The sequence below is a fragment of the Phyllostomus hastatus genome, unplaced genomic scaffold (genome assembly GCF_019186645.2).
Source record: "Phyllostomus hastatus isolate PE091 unplaced genomic scaffold, TTU_PhHast_1.1 phas_scaffold_501, whole genome shotgun sequence".
NCBI lineage: Eukaryota > Metazoa > Chordata > Mammalia > Chiroptera > Phyllostomidae > Phyllostomus > Phyllostomus hastatus.
Genome location: NW_025334033.1, coordinates 28,928,246 through 28,935,112, shown reverse-complemented (window position 1 = coordinate 28,935,112; position 6,867 = coordinate 28,928,246). Strand labels below are relative to the sequence as shown.

The 6,867-nt window shown below is 40.8% G+C and overlaps 1 non-coding gene and 1 pseudogene across 1 annotated transcript; both read right to left on the bottom strand.

Annotated features, from left to right (window-relative positions):
• Positions 1 to 1,855: 1,855 nt before the first annotated feature.
• LOC123809097 lies at positions 1,856 to 1,971 on the bottom strand. Its single transcript, XR_006783955.1, has one exon. It is a non-coding gene; the product is annotated as a U5 spliceosomal RNA (small nuclear RNA).
• Positions 1,972 to 3,184: 1,213 nt separating this feature from the next.
• On the bottom strand, positions 3,185 to 6,585 carry LOC123808830 (annotated as a pseudogene).
• Positions 6,586 to 6,867: the final 282 nt, after the last annotated feature.

Here is a 6,867-nt window from a genome sequence, read left to right as displayed (position 1 = left end):
CCACATTTCTGGGACCTGCTACTACCATTGCTGCGGCCTTGGCCAGGGGTGCCAGGGGTGCCAGGAGAGGGAGGCTGAGGCTGCTGGGCGGAGCACCTGGGCTGGCAGGAAAGTATATCATCCAGCAGAACCTGAGAAGCTGGGTGTGGTGACTTAAAATATCATTGTGAGGAGGGTTCAGAAAGGGCTAGTCTACATCTTTTCCCTTTCCAAATGTATTTAAAAATCAGCTTGTTGAGTGCTACAGAAATTTCTCTTAAAACAGTATAAAAAATACAAAGAAAGTAAGCAGAGGGTATATTGAAGTGTAACAAATTAACAGTGAAAAAAAAAAAGACATGCTAGAGAGGACCAGCAAATTCCAAATTCGGTTCCTTGAAAAAGAAAACTCATAAAATAGACAACTTCTGACAAGATTTATAAGCAAAAGAGAGAGAGAGAGAGTGAGAGAGAGGGAGAGAGAGAAAGAGAGAGAAGAAATAAATAATACTGAGAGGGAAAAAAGAGGACATATGGATAGAGCAGAGCCCTAAATGATGACAAATGTTAAGAACTGCCCTGGCTGGTGTGGCTCAGTGGATTGAGTGCAGGCTGCAAACCAAAGTGACACCAGTTTGATTCCCAGTCAGAGCACATGCTTGAGTTGTGGGCCAGGTCCCCAGTGGGGGCTATGTGAGAGGCAATCACACATTAATGTTTCTCTCTCTTCTCCTCTTTTGCTAAATTAATTAATTAATTAATTAATAACCTTAAAAAATGTTAAGAACTGTGTGTCAATATGCCAATAAAAGTTAAACTGCAGAGAAAATACTTTCCAGCTTATTTTATGAGTTTTATATCATTGATAATAAAACAAGGACAGTATAGTAAAGTAATATTTTTACAGGCCAATTCCACTAGAGAATTTAGACATAAGAGTTTAATCATAATATTAGCAAAGTCCAAGAATGTTTAAAAATATAATATGACCAAGCTAGGTTTTGCAATAGACTGAATGGTTGTGACCCCCCCCCCCCCCGCCCAAAGTGGGAGAAGGGGCATACAATGAACAAAGAATTATTATGTAAAGTCTGGAGTCTAGAGGCTGTGTAAAAAAACTCCTATAACCACTAAGAAAAAGATTTTCAATCTAAGATAAAACAGGCAAAAGACACATATAAGCACTTCACAAAAGAGAAATCAAGAATGGCCCGAAAAACCTTGAAAAGCTGAACCTTATTAGTAATTAGGAAAATGTACATTTAAAACCACTGTTAGATATCATCTGATGCCTACCAGATGGACAAGAATTAAAGTCAACATACCAGTGGAATGCAAAGATGAGAAGCAATGGTGGAAGCCATTGGTGGAAGTGTAAATGGGTACACTCAACTTTGAGAAAAATTATACCTGCCTTCTCTAGATGCAGTGATTTCATTCCACACTTCAGAGAAAGTATCTTGCACTTGCTTACCATGATTAACATCACTCTAATGAACATCATCTGCACGTGGGGTGGGGTGAATCCTCCAGCAAGGGAAAATGGACTTATGAACTGTAGTCTGTTCTGTAGAGTTGGGTTGTCCTAATAACATCCTTGATCGCCAGCGCCTGCTCAGTGCTAGGAGTGACTTAAATGTAAAGCAAATGGCGGATTTATGAAACTCAAAATGAAAAAAAAAAACTTACATATGCTATAAACTGAAAAGAGCTTCTTTTACCTCATTGTTCGAACAAACTTCATGTGCTTTTTAAGACTGAGACTGCAGGTGTTCGTTAATTTAAGTAAGTTTATCTTGTAGCGTCCGGAAACACGCTCTTGGAGTTAGAGCCATATGTAAAAACTAACCATTCTTTCTTTCCAAACACAGTTATTAGCCTTGCCGAAACAAGGCCTCAAAAAATTGGGTTAAGACTCAGAGTTGTTCCTCTCCACGGAAATCTTTAGTAAAAGGCGAAAGATTTATACGATCTGAAGAGAAACCAGAGTATGAGTTAGTGGTCTGTAATCCACACCTCGAGTAAAAGAAACTTCTATTGCACTGATGGTGGTTAGTTGACGCCAAGATTCAGTATCTGAATAAAAGTTTACAGGTTACTCTGTAAGTTAAAGTCTAATTTTCAGAAAATATAAGTGGAAGAAAATTTAAAGTGTTGCTGTTTTAAACCTGGACGTGGCGCAGTGCACTATGGGTATGTAAATAAGGACAGTCACCGTTCTTTCGGGAAATATCTTATTCACGCGGTGCCTTGTGTCACCATTAGGGGGCGAAGCGGAGAATTCCCGGAATGGGATCTAAACGCCGCGTTTGTCTACGAGACTTCTTTTTTGTGTTTTACGTATTTACACACCTGATTTTGAGTCTGTTAAGTAAGGACTTTGATGTTAAATTGAAAATGAAAAAAATTAGCAAATAAACCGCTGACACAAAATTCAGGACGGTGGTTCCTCCCTTCGGCGGGGATTTAGGGGTGTGTCTGGGAAAGGGCACCGAGGGGTTTTAAAATTTGACAATTTCTTTTTTCTTAAGCTGCATGGTGGTCGAACGGGTGCTTGGCTTGCTGTTTTTTTAAACCGTGCACCTCCAGGGTATACACTCTGGAATATTTTGCATCTTTGCCATTTGAGAAAAATTCCTGGCAGTGTCCTGCTTAAAATTGGAGCTTGCTTGCTCGGTTTCAGGTTTCCTTCCCAGCTGGACGCTAATGTTGCAAATGATATCTTGTACTCGTGTTTCAGACCTCCCATCTTTTCACCCTATGCTTTTCAACCGTGCTGTTCTCTCCAGTTGGATCAGCTGCCAGATCCAACCAGACTACATGGGCCTCCCTAACGATTCATTGATGCAGGTCCATCATGGTACCTGAACAACCTTGGTAAGGGAAACTGCAGCTCTTTCTTTTCTTTTCTTTTCTTTTCTTTTCTTTTTTCTTTTCTTTTCTTTTCTTTTCTTTTCTTTTCTTTTCTTTTCTTTTCTTTTCTTTTCTTTTCTTTTCTTTTCTTTTCTTTCCCTTCCCTTTCCCTTCCCCTTCCCCTTCCCCTTCCCCTTCCCCTTCCCTTTCCCTTTCCCTTTCCCTTTCCCTTTCCCTTTCCCTTTCCCTTTCCCTTTCCCTTCCCTTCCCTTCCCTTCCCTTAGCATGTTTAGTAAACCGGCAACAGAGAAAATTAGTTGAAGGAAAACGGAGGAACTTTGTCTTTTAAGGATTAAAACCTTGGGGCTACATAATCATCTGGCATCTGCTCAGTGTTGTCCCTGTGATTAGACATGAACCTGATGGGAACTCCAGAAATCTTCCTGATTCTCTGTTCAAGGTCTGAGTCAACTGTGGCCACAACTTAACACTTGTGTTGAATTACTCTCTCTACTAAACAGTCATCTGCACAGGTTCCTTTGTGTGTGCATGGTATTTTGGATCCTTGGCTATCCTTAGAGTCACTTAATACTTCTGCTACAACTTCTCAGTTTCAGCCATTGCCAGTCAGTTACACAAGGGATGATACACTTGGCATAGAGAGACAGTCCATCATTGCCCACGCAAAGTCCAGTTTAGCTTTAGTGGAAAAGTTGATAGAGTTGGTATCAACCAGGATGTGGTAAGGTGGGCCCAGTTGTGTGTCACATTGATGGAATAAGCAGGAAGAGTGTTGGGGGACTTCTTTTTTCTTGAGTGCACTGGGGTCTTTTTTCTTTCTTTTTAGGTTTTAATCTATCCTTTTCTTTAAGCCTCTGATCTCTCAGACTAAGCATTACCATAGCTTCATGGTCTCATATTTCCTTGTTTTCTTTTGCTTCCTTGTGATCACGTGGCACTCTTGTTTCTTTTCTTTTTCTTTTGTTTACTTCTGGCTGCTTATGCAAACATTCTGCTTCCCAACTTTGACACTTCCTGTGCTGGCACATTTTGCTGGTTCCTTTGCTAACAAGTCAATCATATTTGACATGTACTTGATTTAAATTTTTCTAATACAGTACATTTTATTGGATATGATAAAATTTATTGGATATGATTCACTTGCCTTACAATTTACCCATTTAAAGTGTGTAATTTGGTGTTTTTTAGTATATTCACAGAGTTGTGTGATCATTACCACAATCCAATTTTACAACATTTTCGTCACCCGAAAAAGGAACTCTGAACTCCCTACCAGTTACTCCCCACACCCCCACCGAGGCTGTCAGTAATCTATTTTTTGTCTCTAAAGTGGCTATTCTGGACATTTCACGTCTGGTCATTTCTCAGTGTCCACAGATTAGTTCCAGGTGCCCAATGGATACCAAAGTTCCCAGATGCTCAAGTTAAATACTATTTAAATAACGGCTGTACTGATTGTTTAGGGAATAATGACCAGGAAAAAAGCCTGTACATGTTTAGTGTAGGTGCAACCATTGTAGGCCTAACTACTTTGTGCACATCAGCAACAATGTAACACTTTTTCCTGAATATTTTTCCATCAGTGTTTGGTTGGCCAACTTAAGTGGAAGCTGACCTTTGTGACTGGCCTCTTTTCCTTAGCATAATGTTTGTGAGGATCATTCATGCAAACATTTGTTTTGATACTCTTTCACATGCTTGCTACATTTCACAATGTAATGGAAAGTTAGAGACCCATGGAGAAGCAAGGTTCCTACCCTATGGTAATAGCTGTACTGCACAGGACTTGGCCAGGGGCTGAGGCGCTGATAGCATACATTTGAGTAGGTGGGAAGGATGAATATTTTGTGCATTGTAAATACTGATATTCTAAACGGTTACATCACTTTTAAGTGTAAACAATGGAAGGTAAATACCCAGGAGAGTTGATACCATCATAATTTCTTAATTTTAATTTTTTACATAATTCTTTTTTGTTCTTGAACTTATTTACCACTTGCATTTATCCAAGATCTGAATACAAATATATTTTTTGTACCTGGAAGTGTTTTATTAATTACTCAATCACATTTTTTATGACAAAATAAGTACATTAATTGAATTTTTTAATTTTTCCCACATTCTTTGAACTTAAAGTTTTATGCATTAATGATTTTCTTCTGGACTGACTTATTGTTACAATTATTTGTGGTACATGCTTTATCAATCCACTATAAATATACTACAAATTTTTATAATTATTAAATATGAAAGTATCATTTTTATTGGAACTGCATTTCTTAACTAGATGTACACATATTACTTTTTGCCAGAGGAGACAGGGTTTAGTCCCAATGCTATTTTTTTCATTTTTATGGCTAACCTAAACACCCTTGTTGCCATAAATCAATAGATGGAAGGAGTTCATTCAGTGAATGATCAGGTGACAACGAATTAAATCCTTCTTAAATTCTGTTGAAAGAAAAAAGTTAGAAATCTTTTAAATTACAAAATAATTCGTTATCCAGACTCATTCGCTTCCTCAAAATGCCTGAAGATATTTTATTTATTAAAATAATTTTTATTGTATTTTTCCATTAACATTTAGTCTCCTTATACCCCTCATCCCCACTGAAGATATTTTAAATTGACATTGATTGGGCGCCCTCCCTGAACAAGTTCAGATCCTGCAGCATTGCATCTGGGAAAGGTATTGGGTGGATGACAGAAGAACCTTTATTTTGTGAAGCAGAAGAAGGGCAATCAGTGAAACGGAAGCAGGAAAGCAGTCCTCCCCAGCTCTCCCAAAGTCCAGCGCTCACGCAGCCACCTCCCCTGTGTGGCCAGGCCCAACCCCGCGCCGCCCCCCCGCCGTGCAAGTGAGGTTGTTCAGTGATTCTAGTCCTGGGTGTGGATGTTGGGAGCTTCGTGGCCTAGGGTAGCAGTGATGGAGATTACTGTGTTCTGTGCTGTCCAGAACGGCAGCCACCAATTCATGTGACCATTGAGCGCTTGAACTGTGAGCAGTGCATCTAAGGAACCGATTTTTTTTTTAAGATTTTATTTATTTATTTTTAGAGAGGGAAGGGAGGGAGATAGAGAGAGAGAGAAACATCAATGTGCGGTTGCTGGGGGTTATGGCCTGCAACCCAGGTGTGTACCCTGGCTGGGAATCGAACCTGCGACACTTTGGTTCCCAGCCCGCGCTCAATCCACTGAGCTACGCCAGCCAAGGCTGGAACCGAATTTTTAATTAAGTTAAATTAATCAAATTTGAACAGCCACTATGGCTAGAGGCTACTGTTAGGTAGCCAAGGTGGCAAATAGGTCCAGTTAAGGGCTTTTATTCGAGGAGGGACGAGGCTGATCGGGCGGGCTGGGTCCCAACAGACTGTAGTAGCAAGGGAAAGGACGGAAGGTTTTTAAGGGTGTGTAGCAGACCCCTGGGGGAGGGTTGGTGACCCTGCTGATCTGCCCCAGGTGTCCTGGGCACAGGCGTTTGCAAGACAATGTCCTGTGCTCAGAGATGGCTGATTGGGGACAGAAAGTCCTGGAGATTTATGGGCCTTGCCTCTGGGAAAAAGCTTGAGGGAGAGGGGATGGGAAGTGGGGGTTCAGCTGGTGGCTGTGTCTCAGTTGCTTCTGATAATAGGGAATCTCAAGGTCGGGTGTTTAGCTGGTAAAACTCTCTTTGTTCCTGCATAGGCTGTGGCTTAGATCCTTCAAGTCCCAGTACATTCCAGCAGCTACCATATTGGACGGCGCAGAGCTAGGGAATCTCAGCAATGTCCTGGCTTGGGTTTTGCACTTGACCAATGGACTGGACTGTTGGGTTTTCTCTTAAGAGGGAGAAGAGGTGGGACTCTGGGCCTTTCTCTTCTGAAGATAGGTCAAAGTATCCCTCATCCCTAGCCTTCATCCCAACCCCATTATAGAGGACCCAAAGGAAAATATTGAGACATCTGAGAGCAAAATCTTAAAGCGATGTGAAGAATTCCTAGGGCTGAAAGGCAGCGCAGATGGCAGTCCAGACCC